Source organism: Bos indicus x Bos taurus, chromosome 22, assembly GCF_003369695.1.
Source record: "Bos indicus x Bos taurus breed Angus x Brahman F1 hybrid chromosome 22, Bos_hybrid_MaternalHap_v2.0, whole genome shotgun sequence".
Classification (NCBI taxonomy): Eukaryota; Metazoa; Chordata; class Mammalia; order Artiodactyla; family Bovidae; genus Bos; species Bos indicus x Bos taurus.
This window is the reverse complement of record NC_040097.1, coordinates 24954548-24979109: the sequence shown is the minus strand read 5'-3', so window position 1 is coordinate 24979109 and position 24562 is coordinate 24954548. Positions and strand designations below refer to the sequence as shown.

Genomic DNA, 24562 nt, shown 5'->3' with positions numbered 1-24562 from the left:
TCTCCTCTTTCACTTTCATCAAGAGGCTTTTTAGTTCCTCTTCACTTTCTGCCATAAGGGTGGTGTCATCTGCATATCTGAGGTTATTTATATTTTTCCCAGCAATCTTGATTCCAGCTTCTGCTTCTTGCAGCCCAGCGTTTCTCATGATGTACTCTGCATATAAGTTAAATAAGCAGGGTGACAATATACAGCCTTGACGTACTCCTTTTCCTATCTGGAACCAGTCTGTCGTTCTATTTCCAGTTCTGACTGCTGCTTCCTTACCAAATGGCTTTTGAAGTCCCGATGCACTTTGCTATATTCTTTGACCTATACTCTCTAATAACGAACCCTAAGAATTATTGAAAGAAGCTGATTGGTTATGATTTTCTCTTGCTGATCCCATGGTTATATCATTATGTACTTTTGAAGGGTGCATTTTTTTAAAAGCAGCCTTTACAAATTGCTTACTTATTTATGGCTGTGCTGGGTCTTCAGTGCTGTGCATGGGCTTTCCCCAGTTGCATTGTGTGGGCTTCTCATTGCAAGGGCTTCTCTCATTGTGGAGGACAGGCTGTAGTCTGCCCAGGCTTCGGTAGTTGTGGCTCCTGGGCTCTCGAGCACAGGTTCAGTAGTTGTGGCACACGGGCTTAGTTGCTCTGAGGCATGTAGAAACTTCCTAGACCAGGGAACTGGACCTACGTCCCCTGCACTGGCAAGCAGTTTCCCACTGTACCGCCAGGGAAATGCTTGGATACGTTTCACAAATTTATGAAATACAAAAGTCTGTTTAAGAAAGTCTTCTGAAAATTTCATTTAAGGATTCATTTGAAGATCATCTGGACACTTTTTAAGAATAACACTATACAACTTCCTTTTAGTGATAGGCCTTTATTACATGTGTTCATGATGTTTAAAATCATGTAAAGAACACTTGTTTTCTTTTGCATTTTCCATGGTACAAAATTTGAGAAATAGTTTCTTTTAGATATTTGTATTGCTCAATAGAAAAGTTCTACGATATAATTCACATGTAGTTGAGTGATGGGGGCAGTGCACCTTAGTTTCAACCACTGCAGTTTTTAAAATGGAATTTTCCAAGCATTTAAAGCCTAATGTGGGCAGGTGCATTTGGGTTTTTCATTTGCCGGAACATATTTCATGTTTAAAATTTTAATGAAAAACAATAAAAAGGAAACTGGTTTATAGGTTTCTGGAAAAAGAGATGAACTTTCTGTCTGCCCTCTTCAAGGTAAAAATATTAAAATAGTAAATATACCTGATTTTAAAAAACACTGAAGGCCATTTTCTTCAGATACAGTGGCAAAACTGAATATGTTATACTGTAATTGACAGTTTGCTTTGGTTTCCTTTTTATATATATATATATTTCTTTTGAATCATTAAATTAAAAAAAGACCCAAAACCACTTGACAGCTAAAGGTTGAGCAGTGCACTGGGGGAAAAAAAGTTATTTTATCTGTTTTCATTGCTTATTCTGTTTTCTATTTTTAACTTGATTTTCTCCCCAGAAATGAGATAGACTATTATAATAAATCTAGATATACCCAACACCTTGTTTTTATAGTTATCAACTCTTGGCAAATCTTGTCTTATCTATGCACTTATATCCTCTGACACTGGATTAATTTGAAGCAAATTTTTGACATTGAATAATTTCACTTGTTCAGTTCAGTTCAGTTGCTCAGTCATGTCGGACTCTTTGCGACCCCATGGACTGCAGCACGCCAGGCCTCCCTGTCCATCACCAACTTCCAGAGTTTACTCAGAATCATATCCATTGAGTCGGTGATGCCATACAACCATCTCATCCTCTGTCGTCCCCATCTCCTCCTGCCCTCAATCTTTCCCAGCATCAGGGTCTTTTCAAATGAGTTAGTTCTTCGCATCAGGTGGCCAAAGTATTGGAGTTTCAGCTTCAGCATCAGTCCTTCCAATGACCACCCAGGACTGATCCCCTTTAGGATGGACTGGTTGGATCTCCTTGCAGTCCAAGGGGCTCTCAAGAGTCTTCTCCAACACCACAGTTCAAAAGCATCAATTCTTCGGTGCTCAGCTTTCTTTATAGTCTAACTCTCGCATTCATACATGACTACTGGAAAAACCATAGCTTTGACTAGACAGACCTTTGTTGGCAAAGTAATGTCTCTGCTTTTGAATATGCTCTCTAGGTTGGTCATAACTTTTCTTCCAAGGAGGAAGCGTCTTTTAATTTCATGGCTACAGTCACCATCTGCAGTGATTTTGGAGCCCCGAAAAAGAAAGTCTGTCACTGCTTCCACTGTTTCCCCTTCTATTTGCCATAAAGTGATGGGACCAGATGCCATCATCTTAGCTTTCTGAATGTTGAGTTTTAAGCCAACTTTTTCACTCTCCTCTTTCACTTTCATCAAGAGGCTCTGTAGTTCTTTGCTTTCTGCCATAAGTGTGGTGTCATCTGCAAATCTGAGATTATGGATATTTCTCCCAGCAATCTTGATTCCAGCTTGTGCTCATCCAGCCCAGCATTTCTCATAATGTACTCTGCATATAAATTAAATAAGCAGGGTAACAATTTACAGCCTTGACATACTCATTTCCCTATTTGGAACCAGTGTGTTGTTCCATGTCCAGTTCTAACTGTTGCTTCATGATCTGTATACAGATTTCTCAGGAGGCAGGTCAGGTGGTCTGCTATTCCCATCTCTTTAAGAATTTCCCACAGTTTGTTGTGATCCACACAGTCAAAGGCTTTGACATAGTCAATAAAGCAGAAGTAGACATTTTTCTGGACCTTTCTTGCTTGCTTTCTCAATGATCCAACGGTTATTGGCAGTTTGTTTTCTGGTTCTTCTACCTTTTCTAAATCCAGCTTGAACATCTGGAATTTCACGGTTCACATACTGTTGAAGCCTGGCGTGGAGAATTTTGAGCATTACTTTGCTAGCATGTGAGATGAGTGCAATTGTGGAGTAGTTTGAGCATTCTTTGGCATTGCTTCTCTTTGGGATTGGAATAAAGACTGACCTTGTCTATTCCTGCTGTGGCCACTGCTGAGTTTTCCAAATTTGCTGGCATATTGAGTGCAGCACTTTCACAGCATCATCTTTTAGGATTTGAAATAGCTCAGCTAAAATTCCATCACCTCCATTAGCTTTGTTCGTAGTGATGCTTCCTAAGGCCCACTTGACTTCACATTCCAGGATGTCTGGCTCTAGGTGAGTGATCACACCATTGTGATTATCTGGCTCGTGAAGATCTTTTTTGTACAGTTCTTCTGTGTATACTTGCCACCTCTTCTTAATATCTTTCGTTTCTGTTAGGCCCATACTATTTCTGTCCTTTATTGTGCCCATCTTTTTATGAAATGTTCCCTTGGTATCTCTAATTTTCTTGAAGAAATCTCTAGTCTTTCCCATTCTATTGTTTTCCTCTATTTCTTTGCATTGATCACTGAGGAAGGCATTCTTATCTCTCCTTGGTATTCTTTGGAACTCTGCATTCAAATAGGTATATCTTTCGTTTTCTCCTTTGCCTTTCACTTCTCTTCTTTTCTCAGCTATTTGTAAGACCTCCTCAGACAACCATTTTGCCTTTTTGCATTTCTATTTCATGGGGATGGTCTTGATCACTGCCTCCTGTACAGTGTCACAAACCTCCAACCATAGTTCTTCAGGCACTCTCTCTATCAGGTCTAATCCCTTGGATTTATTTCTCACTTCCACTGGATAAATCTAAGGGATTTGATTTAGGTCATACCTGAACGGTCTAGTGGTTTTCCCTACTTTCTTCAATTTAAGTCTGAATTTGGCAATAAGGAGTTCATGATCTGAGCCAGAGTCAGCTCCCGGTCTTGTTTTTGCTAACTATATAGAGCTTCTCCATCTTTGGCTGCAAAGAATATAATAGGTCTGATATCGGTATTGATCATCTGGTGATGTCTATGTGTAGTATCTCCTCTTGTGTTGTTGCAAGAGAGTGTTTGCTATGACCAGTGTGTTCTCTTGGCAAAACTCTATTAGCCTTTGCCCTGCTTCATTCTGTCCTCCATGGCCAAATTTGCCTATTACTCCAGGTATTTCTTGATTTCCTACTTTTGCATTCCAGTCCCGTATAATGAAAAGGATGTCTTTTTGGGTGTTAGCTCTAGAAGATCTTGTGGGTCTTCATAGAATCGTTCACCTTCAGCTTCTTGAGCATTACTGGTTGGGGCATAGACCTGGATTACTGTGATATTGAATGGTTTGCCTTGAAAATGACCAGAGATCCTTCTGTCGTTTTTAAGATTGCATCCAAGTACTGCATTTTGTGCTCTTTTGTTGACTATGATGGCTACTCCATTTCTTCTAAGGGATTCTTGCCCACTGTAATACATATAGTGGTCTTCTGAGTTAAATTCACCCATTCCAGTCCATTTTAGTTTGCTGATTCCTAGAATGTCGACGTTCACTCTTGCCATCTCCTGTTTGACCACTTCCAATTTACCTTGATTCATTGACCTAACATTCCGGGTTCCTATGCAATATTGCTCTTTATTGCATCTGACTTTACTTCCATCACTAGTCACATCCACAACTGGGTATTGTTTTTGGTTTGGCTCCGTCTCTTCATTGTTTCTGAAGTTATTTTTCCACTGATCTCCAGTGGCGTTTTGAGCACCTACCGACCTGGGGAATTCCTCTTTCAGTGTCCTATCTTTTTGCCTTTCCATATTGTTCATGGGGTTCTCAAGGCAAGAAGTTTGAAGTGGTTTACAAATTTCGTTTGTAAATATTTCAGTACCTTTGATCTGATGATCATAGGTTTTACAGATAGTGGACTTTTCTTGATGTTTGGTATTCTTTTTTAGTACAGTATTAAATTTCTAATCAACTTATAATTTTTTTCTTTCATTGTTACATTTTAATGTGATCAGATTAAGCATATATTCTTTAAAATTTTGTAGAAATGAAGGAAGCTTACTTATATGTTGAGGGAAAGTGTTGCCTGTCACCTTCCTTCTCATTCTGCAAATTCCTCAATTGCTTCATCCCAACTGAGTATTTCAGTAAAAATAGTGTAAGTCTCAACAATCAGCAGTTAAGGTTCTCTTGAAAATTATTCATCTTAGATCATTAATAGAAAAAGTCCTGAGGTGGATTTATACCAAAATAGTGAGCATGGTTATTTCTGCATTGTGCAAGGAGTTATATTTTCGTATCAGCATTTTTGATTCTACAATGCACATATATTCATTTTTATACATGAGTATGGTTTTTTAATATTTAAAATTATAGCTAAATATACATAACAAAATTTAACATTTTGACTATTTTAAACTATGCGGTTCATTTCTGTGAAGTACATTTACACTGTTACACAACCACTACCGTCATCCGTCTCCAGATCTTTTTCATCCTCTCACACTGAAACTGTGTGGTCTCCAAAGTATAATTTCCTATCCCATCCTTTCCCCAGCAGATGGTAACCATGTTTCTTCTTTTTTTTGAAATTTAATTTTTTAAGATATCTCATATAAGTGAAATTATATAATATTTGTATCTGGCTTATTTCACTGCACGTGTCTTCAGAGTTTATCCTTTGATGTGTATCACATTTTAAAATTAAAAACTTTTTTTTACAGCCAGCCTTTAATTGTGCCCCTTGTTTTATAGCTGCAGAAACTGTTTGACACTCATTCAAACCTCCAGAAAACTGGAAGGTGAATGGGGGTCACAGGACTCTTTTTGCAGATGCAGAAACTGAGATTCTGAAAGCCTGTATAGGCTTGCAAGGAGTACATGGTGTTCATATCCTCAGACAGACCTTGGGACTCTGGGTGTACTTATTCTCTATTTGAATCACTTGGTGAAAGGCCTATTGATGGCAAGAAGTTAACATAAATCAACATTTCGTCTTATTTTAATGGCTTTATTGGCCCTGTGGGTGGCACAGTTCCATTGTGTGACGTTGTCTCAGGTATCAGAGACCATTTCACATCTCTGCCTCTGCACAGTGCCCATCCCTTAATGGGTGACAACCAAAATCACATCCATGCATTTTCTAAAAGTTTCCTGGTAAAGAGGGGTTGGTTATGGTGGTGGTAGGCATTACCCTCTGTCAGATGTATAGGGTCTGAGATATGCAAACCACTTTACATTCATTTCCCATGATTAAGCATAAAATAATATGGAAACTGCCCAGAAGTAAAAAATCAAGGATTACTATTGTTATATAATTCACAGTAATAGAGAATCTACCTGCAGTGCAAGAGATACACATTTGATCCCTGGGTCAAGAAGATCCCCTGTGAAAGGAAATGGCAACCCACTCCAGTATTCTTACCTCGAGCATCCCATGAATAGAGGAGCCTGGTGGGCTACAGTCCATGGAGTTGCAGAAGAGTTGAATATGACTTAGTGACTGAGCACACACAGCAAAATGTTGCCTAACATAAAATGAATCTACCCAAACAAAATCTTCCTAAGAATACACATCACACTGACGTTCCTTCAGGTGGGGTGGCCTGTCACAGGGCATTCAGTCTAAGTGGGTGTCTGCAGTGGGCCATTAGTCACTTTGGAGAAGGAGAAGGATCTTTGTGTTACCAGTGACCAAAGAGGACATCACTATGAGTTGAGTCTGATTTTTCGCTCTCAACAGAGAGAGAGATTGACAATCTCTGCTGAGAGGCTGAACCTCTCAGTAGTGGGAGAGTGAAGGGCTGCATTCATCCCTGCAGAGAGACTGAATGTCATTGAGCTATGGAAGCTCAGGGCTTTTCGTCTTTAGCGGATCCCAGTTTATTGGTCTTTGTTATAGCTCTTACACATGCTTTCTTACTTTTATCCACTTAATTTTAGGCTTTATACCGGACTGGATAAGATTCTCTGGATACACCCAGAATATTATGAATATAATATGTGGGTATCTTAAGGGTACTGTGGCTAGAACTGAAACTAAGCACCATCATTCATACACGCAAAGCACTCTGCATGCCCCATGTTGGGAACTCTTGCCGTAACTAAATGAAATGGGCTGTGCAGGTTGACGACAGGGAAGGTAGGGAATTTGAGAAGCTAGGGCACATAAAGGGTATATTCTCCTCTGCTCCAGCCTCCATGCCAGGCACAATGCAGGCCCCATGCTGTCACATGTTCTCCGTTTTTTCTAAGGCAAGCTAGAAATGTGGATTTTTTTTTTCTATGACTTCTCCCAGTTTGTAAATTTATTTTTAAACTTTTACTTGGATGATAATTACTTTACAATACTGTGATGGTTTCTACTATATATCAGCATGAATCAGCCATGGGTATGTATGGGGGACGTATGTCCCCCCCACTTAAACCTCCCTCCCACCTGCCTCCCCATCCCATTCCTCCAGGTTGTCACAGACCACTGGCTTTGGGTTCCCTGTGTCATACAGCAAATTCCCACTGGCTATCTACTTTACATACGGTAATGTGTATGTTTCAGTGCTACTCTCTTAAATCATTCCATCTTCTCTCTCCCCCGAGCTGTGTCCAAAAGTCTGTTCTCTATGTCTGCATCTTCATTGCTGCTCTATAGGTAGGTTCATCAGTACTATCTATTGGCAATATTTTAAATTGTGCTAAAATACATATAAAACTTACCATCTCACACAGTTTTAAGTGTATAGCTCAGTTGCACTACTTGCACACTGTCGTGCAGCCAGTCTCCAGAACTTTCTTTTCCTTGTGAAACTGAAACTGTACCCATTAAACAACTCCCCGTTGCCCCTCCCCCAGCTCTTGACGACCGTCCTTCTACTTTCCATCTCTGAGTTTGACTACTTTAGGGACCTCATATAAGTGTGTGTGTGTGTGTGTGTGTGTGTGTGTGGCTGTAGCACACAGAATGTAGTATCTTGTTCCCTGACCAAGGAACAAACTTGAACCCTCTGCATTGGAAGCGTGTCGTCTTAAGCACTGGACCTCCAGGGAAGTCCTCTCAAATAAGTGGAATCATAGACAATGCTGGGTTTTTTGTGATGGGCTTGTTTCACTTAGTATAATGTCTTCAAGGTTCCATCTATGTTGTAGCATGTGTCAGAACTTCCTTTTTAAGGCTGAATAATATTCCTTTGTATGTGTAGGCCACCTTTTATTTACCCATTCATCCGTTGATCAGTACTTGGGTTGCTCAGCAACTAATTTATCAAAGGAATTGGAAGCATAGTGTGACAAAAAAAATTTCAGGTGTCTGGATTTAGGACATGGGCTGCCATTTGCATCAGCTGCCCTACACAGATAATAAAATTACACATGGACGTTTTTATGCACTCATTGCTATCGGTCACGGAAACCTTGAAAGTGCAGAGGATAAAGTAACCCCGGAAATCACACTAATGGGTCAGGCCTCCATCTACTTAAAGGCTTGATTTGTTCTGTAAGTGAAATTTATGGAGCATTATCAGAGACTTTTCAGGACACCCTGCACTTATATTTAATACTGAATGTGGTTAAAGTCCTAAAGCAGACTTGGCAGCAGTTCTTTGGGAACCAGCACACAACACCTTGCATGGAGCTTAGCCCAACAGCAGGCACTAGTAAGTGCAGGATGAATGAATAAATTTCAGACCCAAGTTGCACTCAGTCCCTGTTATCTGGTACACTGCTAGAGAAATGAAATCTTTTGCCAAAGCAGCCAACCTGAGCACAGCCTGAGGGCTAATCAAGTGAAAGCTTCCTGCCCATGTGCAGTGGCTGCCTGACTCGGAGTTTCACAGAGATGTCTCCTTTCTGTGCCTTGATTTGCTTGTGGTTAAGGACTGATGACAGACCATGCAGCACATCACCTGGATTCCTTGAATGCATGTAACAAGGCCTCTCTACGCTCATGTGGACAACAAACAAAAGCCCCAAATACATGTTTCCCAGTCAGTTATTATTTTACTTTCATTGCCACAAAGCTTGGTTTATAAACCAGAGAAGATGAGGGAATGAGCTGCGGAAACAATTCCTGCTTCTCTCCCAATATGAACAGTGCCTATGATTTACTCAGAGATGTGAAGAATTTATGAACAGTCGGTCTTAAAGTAGTGGCTTGGCTCTTTAGCAGTCTTCCGTGTCACTCCCCCCTCTGGTTGGGTCCTTCCCCTGGTAAATATGTTCCCTTAGGACCGTGCTTTTTAAGGTTTCTGTGTTGGTGTTGACATAGATGCTGATAAAAGGATTTATGTTCTAAGATTCCTTTGAAGGAAACATTGAGTGACTAAGATTTACTAGAGACCTGTTCAGCCTCAATTAAGTGTGAATATCACCTGCCTGTGGGGTACGTGATAGCAGTATATGAGGAGTGCCTGCAGCTTCCCCTCCTCTTTTTTTTCCTTATTTCAATTTGATGAAATGGTAATGGACACAGTTATAGGGCTTTCCATCAAATACTTTGGACATTAATTTTTAAAAATTTAATTAATTAACTGATTTTTGGCTGCTCTGGGTTTTCGTTGCTGTGCACAGCCTTTGTGGATCATGGGCTTTAGTTACTCGGGCTTCAGCAGTTGCACTGTGTGGGCTCTAGAGCATGGGCTCAGTAATTATGGGACACAGGCTTAGTTGATCCATGGCATGTGGGATCTTCCCAGACTAGGGATCGAACCGCATCCTCTGTATTGGCAGGTGGATTCTTCACCACTGACCATGTTAATTTTTTTAAAAGTTACTTTTTCCACCAAATGCTTAGGACATTATTTTTTTTAAGTATTAGTAGCTCTCCTTCTTGGAGAAGGCAATGGCACCCCACTCCAGTACTCTTGCCTGGAAAATCCCATGGACGGAGGAGCCTGGTGGGCTGTAGTCCATGGGGTCACGAAGAGTCGGACACGACCAAGCGACTTCACTTTCACTTTTCACTTTCACGCATTGGAGAAGGAAATGGCACCCACTCCAGTGTTCTTGCCTGGAGAATCTCAGGGACGGGGGAGCCTGGTGGGCTGCCATCTATGGGGTTGCACAGAGTTGGGCACGACTGAAGCGACTTAGCAGCAGCAGCAGCAGCAGCTCTCCTTCTATAGAATCATTTGACGGGGGGCATTTCTTTTCATCCTTCACAGGGTTGGAATAGTTATCAAGGGAGGAAGAATGGCCCCAAATTTAGACTTTTGACATCATCTGCAAATGAAGGGTGACATAGATTCATATAGATACATTCACAAGATTTTAACTAGTATTGTTTCTAAACAACTAGTATTGTTGCTAAGTATTGTTGCTAAACAACTAGTATTGTTGCTAAGCAACTAAACTATGTTTAGTTGCTAAGTCACGGCCAACTCTTGTGACCCCATGGACTGAAGCCCACCAGGCTTCTCTGCCATGGGATTTCCCAGACAAGAATGCCAAAGTGGGTTGCCATTCCCTTCTCCAGATCTTCCCAACCCAGGGATCGAACCTATGTCTCCTGCATTGGCAGGCGGATTCTTCACCACTTAGCCACCAGGGAGGCTGTTAACTCTTCTATGTAAAGATAAATCATAATTTTTATAAGAATTTCTGTGTGTTTGTACAAAAGGCCTCAAAAAACCAGAAGCTTCCTGGGCTTCTTCTGACACGGAAGAGACCCTGTTGATTTTGCCTGCTTTTAGAGAAGTACTACTAATTAAAGCTGTATTGTACCTTGGATTGCTTTTTGCAAAATGCCTAAACTCTTGAGCAGAAGCATGTGCTTCTTATTGCAAAGCAAAACAAACCAAACCTCAGTAGTATTGACTTGGGAAAACTGACCTTTATGTTAACATGTCATGTTAACCAAAGCCTTAAGAAACTCTGAAAACAAATGTCCCCAGGTTATGAGTATGAAGTGTGTACTTCAGCTTTTTCTACCATTTGCAGTTCATGTAACTATCACAGATCATTTGTGTTAATTGTGGAAAGAAAAGACAGATAAACAAAAGGGGGAAACGAAAATCATCCAAATTTCCTTCCTATCTTTTTTCTGTGAGTATATACATGAAGTTTGTAGATGTGTAACACAACTGAGCGACTTCACTTTCACTTTTCACTTTCATGCATTGGAGAAGGAAATGGCACTCCACTGTTCTTGCCTGGAGAATCCCAGGGACGGGGGAGCCTGGTGGGCTGCCATCTATGGGGTCACACGGAGTCGGACTCGACTGAAGTGACTTAGCAGCAGCAGCAACATGTGTGCATATGTTAACTAGACTTGCTTTTTATCCTTTTTTCCTACTTCAAATGTTGTGCCATTTTTCTCTTCCAGTTCCTATACCTGGCACTTAAGTGGTAAAAGCTCTTTCTGAGTCATTGAGTGGTGGATTTTTCCTTAGCTGCTACTTGGTGCCCGCTTAGGGGCATGTAGATTGCTGCAGAAATATTTCTTAATAAGAGTAGTTTTACCCAAACTGAACCACGTTGTTTAGCTGAAGAGGGTTAGAATCTGAGATACTAAACCAACCAAAACACTTTGACTTAACAGTCATGAGTGCAGGTGGCCACTGCATGTTTTTATTTAAAACTTCTCCTACAGTTCTACTCTTACAGTCTTCTACAGTCTTATGAAATATTTGTTGTCCGTTACTGTGCCTGCATATTTTCTAATTAGTACAGACATGCTAGATTTGGCTACATACTGTGGGTTCACAGCAAGGAATATGATAGGCCATTGATAAGAATAATAGAGTTAGTCTGTATCTGATACAGGCAACAGCATTTAATAATGAGAAATAAAGAGAAAAGATGTCTTAAATCATGTACACTTCTTTCCTCTTGCTTTTGATCACTAGAACCGTGTTTAATCGTTTCATGAATTGCTTGTACATTCATGTTTATGTGTGTATGTGTGTGTGTGAGTCGCTCAGTCGTGTCCAACTCTTTGCGGCCCCATGGACTGTAGCCCACCAAGCTCCTCTGTCCATGGAGTTCTTCAGGCAAGAATCCTGGAGTGGGTTGCCATGCCCTTCTCCAGGGGATCTTTCTGACCCAGGGATCGAACCTGGGCATCCTGCATTGCTGGCAGATTCTTTACTGTCTGAGCCATGAGGGGAGCCCAGTATATATACCCCTATGTGTGCATGTGTGCATATGGGCTTGCGTTGGTGCCTGTTGGTGAGCATCTAGGTTTGGGCAGAAGTTACTGTTAGTATCCATAGTATCGTGGCAGTTCAGCTGGTCTCAATTGAAGTTTTACTGCATTTGTCTTCTCTGGGGTACCTGTAGGCTGAATATGTAGCCTGCTGGCTCATCTCTATTTTTAAGTGGTATCCCACTTGGTCTGAAGCCTTTGGAAACACACTGTATTTCTGCCATGGATGGATTGGTTGGCAGTGAGAGAGCAGTAAACTTATTCTCTCATAGGCATTTAATGACGTTCAAACATTGGTGATGCCATTTAAGAGCAGTTTTGACAATTAGTCTCTCTGCTAAAGACCCTGGCTGCAGGTTAGAATACTGTTAGACCATCAAAATGTTAAGCAAATAAATCTTGAGTTTGCTATTGAACATGAGATGAGGCTGTGCCTATTTTTAATTTCCTGGGGGATTCAGGAATAGCTATTACATGGCCCACTATTTTTTTTTTTTTTTTTGTCTACTTGTTGTTAGTATTGTAAATTAGATGACAACTCTTGTCCACAGTTATTTCAAGATTTCTGCAGGGAGTTATTTATAAGGGATTTTTAAAATAAAATCTCATTCATTCTTACGCCATCTAATCATCTCTTTGCCTTGGCTAGATCTAGTCAGTGAAAAAGAAAAATCAGAATTAGATGTGGAAGGAGGCCAGAAGCAGGGGCAGAACATGGCAGTGGAAATATCAAAATCAGGGCATTTGTGAAGCACATTGTGATTGTAAAGGGAAGGAAAGAATCTTTAAAATAGATCTGTTCTGACGTTCTATTTTTTATTTTTTCCTTAAAAGATTTGTTATCTATTTTTGTAGCCTTGTCTAAGGCAGGGTCCAGGATCCATGAGGTCACCTGCCAGCCCTGCACTCCATTCTGATCAGTTTTTCTGACCTAGTGAGGAAGCCCCTTTAATAGGAGAGAAGGAATGGAGAACAGTGAATCCAGGAGCTCAGGTGGTCCATTTGGCCTGAGGGGACCTGTGTCTTGTTTCCCTGGAGCCCAGCCTCTGAGTGCTGGAGTGCTTCCTTATCATATGTCCTTTTGCTGGAAGCTGCATCTTTGATGTATTTTCCAAGTGCCACACTCTAGTACCTACCTTAGTGAGAAAGTAAGGATGAAGAAGGCTTATGGATCACCATAAGAAGGCTTATGATCACCGTAATATGACTACACACATTAAGGCTTGGTTTGATGTAAGTTTGCATTCGGTTACCATTAGCTGTTGGCAGTATTTGTACTGAATTTATAACAACTCCTGATAACAACCCAGTGAATTCGCATGAATGTCAATCCCATTTTATTGATGAGAATATTGAGTCTTAGGAGAGTGGAGTACCTCACTTACCGAGCTATCAGTGGCTGCATCTGGGTTTGAATCCAGGTCGGAAAGATGACAAAACTTATTCTCATAAGCACTGATTATATTAGAGATCAGTATCATGTATGTAATGGGTGTTTGCTGTTGTCAGTTATTTTGTAGACATTCTTATGTAATCTTTATGAAACCCAGTGATGTTGGTCTGATCTGACTCACCCAAGATCACAGAGCTTACAAGAGGTAAGGTGAAGTTGTGAATTCTATCCTTGATTTTGTTTTCTGTGCTGTCAAACTGATTTCAGTCCTGGAGGCAAAGGAACTATAGGAATTATCTATGTTGTTACCAAAATTAGGCTCTTACTTTTGAGCTGGAGTTCAGCTCTTTCTGCAGCCTCTCTACCCTTCTTGTACGATGATGTTGGGGATAGTTAGAGGGAACCCACCACCATCCCAGAGAGTGAACATCTGGAATGCCCTGCTCTGACCATGCTAATGGAAGAAGGGACCAGGAGAGTCACATCTGTGCATTAGCTTCCCCATCTTAGTTTAGAGCAAGGGAAATGGGTACTCACTGTGTGATTTGGGGTAAATTCTTAATCCCCATGACTTGAAATGTTTCCTTATCTGTAAAATTTATAGGATAATTATAAGAAAGTATATTCAGGACACATGAGAACCATGGTATCTATTTCTGTTTTTGCCAGTCGGAGTCTCCTCTTGCCCTTCTCTGAATTTTGAGGTCTTAAAAGCCAGCTTCATCTAATACATGCTTCTATGTTAGCCTCTTTTGTATTTCATAAAACAGATTTATTTAGCTAAGGCTTGACCATGAGGATTTGAATAAGACATCAGTAGTTTCTGCTAATTGATTTTCTTTGCATATAAAGAGGGACTGGATTGGCTATACTGAAATGTAGGTATTTTCTAGATCACTTACTTCTGGGTTTTTTTCTGCCCCAGATTTTGTTTTTTATAAAAGAGATTTATATGTGGGCTTCAGAGACCTACTTTTTCAAGCTTGGCTATTCCAAGGACCGATGACTCCCCAATGTAGACCTTCAAAAAGTACAGTGCAGTGCAGGAGAAGAAAGCAGACAGAATTGAGGTTTTGGCCAGGAGCCACTTGCAGGTGTTAAGGATGGGTAGCAGGCAGTGGACACTGGTTTGACATCATGAAGGCACCAAGCAAGCACAGAGTGGATTGGATTTTCCCAGATCCTCTTTTTTTCCCCAACTTCCATTTGTTACAGGGCTCAGCCACCTTTACTCCAACCCTCTTGCTTACTGGTACCCTTGTTACCATCTCTTAATTTATTACTTATCTTTGATTCAGTACCATTCTGGGGAATTAGGAAAGAAGACTGCCATGTGGTAAGTCACTTCAATCATATCCGACTCTTTGTGACCCTATGGACTGTAGCCCACCAGGCTCCTCTGTTCATGGGATTCTCCAGACAAGCATACTGGAGTGGGTTGCCATTCCCTCCTCTAGGGGATCTTCCCGACCCAGGGATTGAACCCGCATCTCCTGCATTGGAAGGCGGATTCTTTACCCCCGAGCCACCAGGGAGGCCTGGAACGGAGACTAGAGCCTCACATATAAAAGGGGTATTTGGTAGCCTCCAGTAGTACAGAAGTGCTTCCCTGTGGCTCAGCTGGTAAACAATCCACCTGCAATGACGGAGACCTGGGTTCAATCCCTGGGTTGGGAAGATCCCCTGGAAAAGGGAAAGGCTACCCACTCCAGTATTCTGGCCTGGAAAATTCCATGGACTCTATAGTCCATGGGGTCACAAAGAGTCAGACACAGTTGAGCCGCTTTCACTTTCAGTAATATAGAAATTCAGAGAACTTGTAGGAAGCTTCACTTAATCAATTCACTCTTCATTCTGAAAGGTGCCCTCAGCCTGCTAACTGCCTACGTTGTTTAGAAGGCTGCTGTATTTGTTATTACTTTTATGTGACAAACTACCCACAGACTTTGTGACTTAAAACAATGGATGGCTTCATATAGTTCCTGTAGAAGGGGAAACTGGGAGTGCCTTAGCTGGGCTGTTCTGGGCCAATGTCATCTCAGTGGATATCAGCCTAGGTGGCTGAATCCTCCAAAGGCTTGGCTGGGGCTGGATGATCTATTTCCTAGCTGTCTCACTTGCATACCTGGTTACTGGGTGTTGGTTGTGGGCAGGTTGTTAAATTAGGTGTTGGAATAACTGCAAAATGTAAAGAGAAGTCATTAAAAGAAAATCTAAAACATTCACGTTGCTTTGCAAGTGTCTTTACATTATTACTCCATTTCAACTGAACCCAAATGGGAAATCATAGACTCTAAATTGTAAGTGTTTATATCAAGAAAGAGCCTATAGAATCCTAAACTGGTAACATATGTCCAAAAATAGTTCTCAATCTACTTTAAAAGATGGATGAAGGAATGAACACCCTGTGTGTTAAAATAAGATACTTGACGTATGTATGAATAATTTTGTATGATTTCTTCTCTTGTGATTAACTCAGTATGTGCTAGTCTCAAACATGGTGAAAAGAGGACTCAAGTTTCACAGGCTTTCTCTTACAGTTTAATTTTTACAAAAGGAAGTTTAATACATTCTGTTCCTCCAAGAGTCGTATAAATCAAGGCATTACTTTTTTTGCAATATTGCATTTCATCAAATCTGAGATGCAGAGTTTTAGAAATGCAAATACATTCAACCATCTTGTTATTTAACTGGCAGTATATTTCCTGCCTTATTGCTTCATAAATTACAATTGTTATCTTACATTTGGTGAAGCATGGTATGTCTTATGATTTTATTTTCTAGAAAACATGTTAAATACTTGTTAATGCTCATTGTAGTTGAGGTGGGCATATCTGCCCAGCTGTGGTTTGGCCAAGTCTGTCTAAATGTATTAATAAAGTTTTATAAAGCAATGGTTTCTTTTAAAAAGTGAAAAACTCATATTTTATCTTCTTTGAGTGAAAGTAATCATCACATCTGTGTGTCTCATTTTTCTCATGTGTCAAATAAGAGTGGCCATAAATTAGGTCTAAAAAGTCTCTGTCAGTTTGATTATCCTAAGATTCTGGATCTTTTCTAGAAGAAAGCAGAACTTAATTCTTCATCTGCGTGGTTGGGGGAGAGTCAGAAATTTTTTATAGTAGGATGAAATCCATCAATCCTCTCCAACAAATAGTGCTCATGAGAGCATAGTATCAGAGTTTGTGATTTCAGGAGGGTCATGAACTCTTGGGCTTCCCACATGGCTCTAGTTGGCTCTCTGCCAATGCAGGAGATACGGGTTCAATCCCTGGGTCAGGAAGATCCCCTGGAGAAGGGCATGGCAATCCACTGCAGTCTTCATGCCTAGAGAATTCCATGGACAGAGGAGTCTGGCGGGCTACAGTCCATCGGGTCGCAAAGAGTCAGCACTACTGAAGTGACTTAGCATGCACCACACATGGACCCCTGCCTCAGAGCCCTTTCCTAAACATCTCAGGGTTCTTTGACCTCCAGCTAAGCAGATACTAGGATTTTGCTTCTTGAGTTTAGACTTTTCTGTGTGGTGGTTTTTTCCTTTGTGAAAAACAGGTGAAATAGAACTTTTTTGAATTATTAGTTTATCTGTTGCTAATATCCTCCACTTTAATCTGGCTAGAATCCTTACTTTTCCTTTGCCCCAACCATAGATACTGTAAACGGGGCCCTGGTACTGAGGATAAAGGACTGAATACATGTATGGAGGGGGGAAAAAAGCTCTCAAAATACTTTTATGAAATGAGATCTTTATAACTCAAAGCTATGCCAAATAGGGAAGTGTTACTAAAAAAAAAAATCATTGTTATATGTTCTGAGTTTTATTAATCATGTTTGAAGATCTGTGAAATATTTTTCTATATAGAGGTACAAAGTCTTGATAAAACCCTAAGGTATAGAGCCTGTTACCGAAATAAGGAGAGCACCAGGTTTGACACTGAAGTGCCTCAAACAGGTTGTTTTTATTTCCTCTCCAGTCTTTATTGGGACTTTCCTGGTGGCTCAGTGGTAAAGAATTTGTTTGCAATGTAGGAAATGCGGGTCCTATCCTTGGGTTGGGAAAATGTAGAGAAGGAAATGGCAAGCCACTCCAGTATTATTGCCTGGGAAATCCCGTGGACAGAGGAGCCTGGGGGGCTACAGTCCATAGGGTCACAAGAGTCAGACACAACTTAGCAACTAAACCACCACTACATCCAATCTTTATTTCCTTCCTTCTGCTGACTTTAGGTTTTATTTGTTCTTCTTTTTCTCACTCTTTTAGGTGGTGGGTTAGGTTGTTTATCTGAGATTTTTCTTGCTTTTTGAGGAAGGCTTGTATCACTATGAACTTCCCTCTAAGAACTGCTTTTGCTACATCTCATAGATCAAACAACTTTTTCTCTTTCTCTGTATATCTGTCATACTGGTTGTGTTGTTGCACTAAGACTACTGATAGAAGGATGCTTTGCCTGTAACATTTTCAAAAAGTGGACTGCATCTGTACTGATGCAAAAATTTATTCCAATGGATCACCTTTTATGCCTTTTATGAGCTTTTATGCCTGGCAGTAGAGTCCATTTCTTCAGTTACTTATTAAAAAGGCTGATTCCAAGGCTCTTTCTCTGGAAATTCTGACTGAATGTATCGAGATGGGGTCAAAAATCCAGGTTTTTTTTTTTTTTTTTTAAAGCAAGCACCCCTGTTGAAAGTATGTATTCAAGAAAGGCTGCACAACCCTAGCTTCCACATGCAACCCACTAGAAGTGATGGCTAAAGCCCTGTGTTTCTTGGAAGTGAATCGTGGGCCTTGTGTTCCCCTTGTCTACCCATAAGACCTTAAGTGGGGAAGTAGCTGAAGGTGCATTGTGCAAGGAGAGAATAAAATATATCATCAGCTTTCAATTAACACTGGGTATTGATGGCCTGTCACATCTCTTTGGGGTACCGCTGGCTGTATTTTACTTCAAAGATGATTCCGTTTATGACCAGCAGTCTTAATGTTACAGAGGGGAGACCAACAGTGTAGTTTTCATCTTTGGTTGAATGAAAATCAACCAATTAAAAATAGAAACAAGTCAGGGCACTTAGTCCCCTGGTTGGGTATTGAGAACATTTACCTCTAGTTCTTAGGAAGACATTGTGTTTAACATGCAGTACTCTGATAATTATCCTTCAAGGGTGAGAAAGTCTATTAGTGCCCCGGACTTCCATAGATCTCCATGACAGTGACAGGAGGGAGAGTGCAATCTGGCCAGATCGGGATCAGATGCTATTTTATTGTTATGATTAGCCTCTTGGGTTTGACAGCCAGTGTTCCCTGTTGAAGTTATGCTGCAGAGTGACAGTAATGGTGGATGAGGCTGTGTTTGGATACTTGTTTACATGGATCTCTCATATTACTGACTACATCTAGGGCTCATGTTATGTATGAAAGTTAAAGTGAAGTTGCTCAGTCGTGTCCGACTCTTTTGCGACCCATTGGACTGTAGCCTACCAGGCTTCTCCGTCCATGGGATTCTCCAGGCAAGAATACTGGAGTGGGTTACCATTTCCTTCTCCAGGGGATCTTCCTGACCCAGGGATCAACCCCGGGTCTTCCACATTGGAGGCAGACGCTTTAACCTCTGAGCCACCAGGGAAGCCCCATGTTATGTATAGTGACTCCCTACCAAAAGCAAGTTTAGCAAGGTGATTACATTGATGAAGGAAAATCTTCCCGGTATATGACTCTGAAAATAGAATCACCTAATGTCAGAAAGTGAAGAGGAACTAAAAAGCCTCTAGTTGAAAGTGAAAGAAGAGAATGAAAAAGTTGGCTTAAAGCTCAACATTCAGAAAACGAAGATCATGGCATCTGGTCCCATCACTTCATGGTAAATAGATGGGGAAACAGTGGAAACAGTGTCAGACTTTATTTTTCTGGGCTCCAAAATCACTGCAGATGGTGACGGCAGCCATGAAATTAAAAGACACTTATTCCTTGGAAGGAAAGTTATGACCAACCTAGATAGCATATTCAAAAGCAGAGACATTACTTTGCCAACAAAGGTCCGTGTAGTCAAGGCTATTGTTTTTCCAGTGGTTATGTATGGATGTGACAGTTGGACTGTGAAGAAAGGCAGAGGAAAAGAGCCATATGCCTGTATGCAACTTACACTCCCAGCATGGGTCATGGCACGAGCACACGGATGGCACAGCAGTAGCAGCAAGATTTGGCCCATAGGTGTTGCCCCATAGCTATACTCAGAAAGGGTGAAATCCCTAAAATATAGAATAATATCCATGGCATTAGGAATTTTTGTTTTGCTTGGTTCATTGCTGATTACCAGCCTCTGGGCACACTTGTTGCAAGAACGAATGAACAAATCATCATCTTTCTTAAATTTACTATTTCAAAATCATTTAAATTTGGAGAAAAGTTGCAGAAATAGGATGAAGTTTTGCCATAACCAGCTTCCCCTAATGTTAGCCTCTTACGTAACCATGTATAATGATCAAAACTGAGAAATTAACATTGACACAATACTGTTAACTAAGGACTCTTTGGATTTCACTGTTTTTTTTCCCACTAAAGGCTTTTGCTGTTTCAGGGTCTGTCTAGGGTACCATATTGTACTTAGATGTCTTGTCCTCTCCAGTTTGGGGGATTTCCTCCTCAACCAATCCTAGTCTTTCATGACCTCAACATTTTTTTTAATAAACTGTAATAAGTTATTCTGTAAATTGTCCTTCAGCTTAGATTTATGTGATGACTGAAACCTGGAAAAGCCTTTGTACTGAAAAAGACATCATGAGGAATTGGTGCTTTGGGTGGACTTGATGGAGGAGTGAGACTTGGATGGACAGAAAAGTGGAAAGTGGAGTTTTCGGGCCAGAAAAAACTCTGTGCCCACATCTCTAACTGGGAGCACTTTGGTACTGTCTTGGTTCTTTTCTGCATGTGTAAGTGATGGGTAACCTGAGTTGACTGATTAAGAGTTGTAAGCACACCTTGTCTAGCTGCCCTGCTTCTTTGCATCTTGCCTTTTTCTCATCAGCAAGAAGATCTTCTGATTCCGGCTCAACTCTAGCTTCCAGATGCTGCTGGCTGTGATACTGGATTTGGGCTTTGGTTCCCTGGATAACAGAGCTGATGGGCTTTTTGCTATCTTTTTATCAGACTTCATGCTCTTCTGTAGTCTGGTGACACAGGGCCTTCTATTTATTTTTACTATGACTATTATATTGGTTAAGACTCAGCAAGCACTGTGCCAGGCTCTAAGCCAACTTTTCTCAATGGGGAGCAATATCACCCGTAAGGGGAAAAAACATTGGTTTTTTGGGAAGTGAAAAAAAAATTCTTCTTGTGTATAAGTACACAATACCAAAACAGCCATATGAGATATCTGTGGTATTAAAATTTCACTGAAGGAGGGGGTGTGTTGATTAGGGGAAAAGAAATCTTAAAAAACTTACTGATAGGATCAATGAGGGAGAAAAAAGGTTGAGATATGTTGATTTAGGCCAGATGACTTGGCTTATGTCATCTCATTTTAATTCTCAACATTATCTCAAGGGACATATTATTCCCATTAAAAAATACGAATGGGGAAATTGTGAATTAACGGAATTGAGTACCTTCCTCAAGGTCACAGAGCCAAGTGTAGATTGCTGCTGCTACTGCTGCTAAGTCGCTTCAGTCGTGTCCGACTCTGTGCGACCCCACAGACGGCAGCCCACCAGGCTCCCCGATCCCTGGGATTCTCCAGGCAAGAACACTGGAGTGGGTTGCCATTTCCTTCTTCAGTGCATGAAAATGAAAAGTGAAAGTGAAGTCGCTCAGTTGTGTGCAACTCGTAGTGACCTCATGGACTTCAGCCTACCAGGCTCCTCCGCCCATGGGATTTTCCAGGCAAGAGTACTGGAGTCGGGTGCCATATTAGGGATATCCATTCAGGACAGGTAGGCTCCAAGGTCAAGGTCTAAACAGTGATCATCCTTGTCAATTTGTAGCCTTATTCATGAAAACCAGTAAAAAAGAAAATCAATAGAATAAAACCATAACATATCCTAAGGAAAAGTTTTCTAGGCTTACTGAGTAATTAGAATTTCCTGTTATATTATTTCCCCATGATTAAGGTTAATAATTGTGGGTCAGTTCTGCATACATTTACAATGTTGATATTAGGAGTCCAGTCAGCTACAGGAATATAATTGCATGAAGGCAGGTTTTTTGTCTGTCCACTGTTGTATCTCCAATGCTGAGAACAATGCAACACATACTAAGTGCTCAAAAAATACGTGTTGAATAAATCAAAACAAAAGGTTATTGTATTTTAAGAAAAAAAAATTCAAAGCCGAACTCAATTACATCTGTTTGATGTTAATGCTGTGATGCTTCCTCTTAAAAAAATAAACAGCAACCACCAAAGTGTATGACAAGACGCATACCTACCACAGAGAAAATAAGTTCTGGGTGGCCATTTGAGTTTGATGTAGAAACTGCCTCCAGCTACTCAAACTCCAAACATATGACTTAATATTGTTATACCATGCAGAGCTAAGAGAGATTAAATCAGACTTAATTTTTCCATCCATTTTGAGGGGTTAAAAAAAAACAACAACCAATATTATTGTTTGAGACAGAATATTGATAATACAATTGGCTGAAATATACAGTGTCATCTTTTCTTTTTCAGTTGAATGTCAAGACCAGCTATTTCTGTTTTGGGGTAGGGACTAAACCTATCTGAGATGTATTATAGTCATGGACAGATGAACACAAACCCCAAGTTGTATGGGATGTAATTTCTTCCCCTTGAGAAACTTTACATTTACCATCTGTGAACAGGAAACATAAATTAGGTTATTACACACAATGCATCTCATAAACCTTACCAAGTGGAAGCACATGCATTTCCTTGAGATACTGCAAAGGTTCAGGAGTGACTAAGGAATTAAGTTGGATTTGCCAAACTATCCCTTCCAGACAAATGCAAATTTCAGTTTTTCACAGACCCTTCCTGAAATAAGTAATTCAGAGGATCAGGGCCCAAGAAAGGCTTGGTTGGCTCAGAAGAAGCCCATTTTCATATATATGAGTCGAGATAGACAAAAAGGTGGTGACTTCACCACCAATCCTCATTTTCTTATTCTCAGTGGCATATACCCGCAGCATTGAGAGGGCTTCTAAGAAGGTTTACCATGAGTGCAAATGAAATAAGAAGTCATGAAGGTCAGAATCTGAGAGTGGGGAGGAATTTTGCTGGCTGCTTCAAAGGCTAAGCCACTCTCCTGCCCCCATGTTAGATGAGCTGCTTTTGGATGTGGGTTCAAATATCTCTTTCTCTAACTCACATTTTTTTTTAGGGTCCTGTTAAGTGGCTTTTTTGTTTCCCTTTGTTTTTATTTCTTTTTTCCCACCACTGGAAACTTATAAACCTTGGTATTATATGCTAATTAGATGGGGATGCTGGGAAATGGAGACTGAGGACACACACTCTCTCACTCTCTCTCACTCTTACAAAGACACACTCACCCTCAAACCCTATTACCTGGGCAGGCTGCCCTCCAGTCTTCATGGAGAGGTGGGGACTTCAGGGCTTCTAATTACAGGCTTTCTGCCTTTGAGAACCCTCTCAGCAGGAACACCGTGTACTACAGACACTCCTTTCTACACACTGAAAGCCCTAGCATAATTGTTTGAAATGGAAAGTCACTTTCACTTCAACCTGCACCCACCTGCTTACCTTTCTGGAGTTATTAGCATAGACATTCCTTTACTGCATCTTTTCACAATCAGGCTTATCTAGTCTTGTAATGAGCTCCACTAGAGAAATTGTCGGAGAAGGCAATGGCACCCCACTCCAGTACTCTTGCCTGGAAAATCCCATAGGTGGAGGAGCCTGGTGAGCTGCAGGGAGGAGCCTGGTGAGCTGCAGTCCATAGGGTTGCTAAGAGTCAGACAAGACTGAGAGACTTCACTTTCACTTTTCACTTTCATGCATTGGAGAAGGAAATGGCAACCCACTCCAGTGTTCTTGCCTTGAGAATCCCAGGGACGGCGGAGCCTGGTGGGCTGCCATCTATGGGGTCGCACAGAGTCGGACACGAGTGAAGCAACTTAGCAGCAGCAGCAGAGAAATTGTGCTAGGTTCACTCTGGGAAACCCCTCATGTCAAATCCTTCTCCTGTGGCTGCTGGGGGGAAAAAAAGACACAGGAGTAAATGGGTTGTGGTGTTTGCTCTTTTGGCTAATATTTTTCCACACGTTGGAAGGGAGTCCCACTCAGACCGTCGATGTGGATTTTATTGTCCTCCGCTTCTATAACTCACATGGAAACTTCATTTTAACATTATGTAAAGTGTTTCAAATAACTGCATTAGGGCTTCTTCCTTGGGAGATGCTTTGGGGTCCCAGGCAGTGAGATGCATATGCTGGGGACCAACCCCAGTGTTGTCAAATTGATGACTTCCCGTGAATGCTCCACTCACTACCGCCACACTCCACCTGAAATTAGAACTAAAATTCTATATGAATCGAAAGGAAATGCTGAGGTGAGGTGATAGATTCAAAGGGAGCTCTCTGAGTGTTTTTTTTTTTTCCCCCTCTTAGCCCAGGGAACTCACCTTTTTCAGGTTTTTTTCACCAGAGAAAAGGTGAAGTATTTTCCAGAGTTCAAAAGGCATGCCTCTTGACCTTAAAAGTTCACAAAAGGCAGAAGCATAGGGAGACCAAGATTCAGGACTTTGAACTTGGACTGACCTGAGACATTGCTCCAAGCTCTTAGCTGAGTGACCTTTGACTGTTACTTAACCTCTTTGAGCTTCATCCTTTTCATCTTTCAGAGGCCAGACAAATAGTTCCCTCTTTCCAGGGCTGCATGATGATGAGATGGATTGGCTTTGCAATTAGAGAGTAGGGGTCTTTTTTAGGATTTTTTTTTTTTTTTTAAGGGACCTTGAATGCTAAGCTCACGTGTTTGGCTTTTCTTCTATGGATTGGGGCCAATCTAAGTTTCCTGAAGAGTGAAGAGACGATTTGTATTAACCAAAGGGTCACAGTGGTATACTGGAACACCAGCGCAGTACTTTCAGAATCGTCTGTACCAGGAGAGAATAAAAGGCTCCTCATAGTCATTAGTAAAAGGGCAGGTGCTATTTAAGAATTGTTATTTTAAATAAAATAATGAT

At 40.9% G+C, this 24562-nt stretch overlaps 1 protein-coding gene across 21 annotated transcripts in view; it reads left to right on the top strand.

Moving 5' to 3' along the window:
* Positions 1-24562, top strand: part of MAGI1 (membrane associated guanylate kinase, WW and PDZ domain containing 1) — a 639211-nt gene that overhangs the window by 434631 nt on the left and 180018 nt on the right. The gene's annotated exons all lie outside the window — the stretch shown is intronic.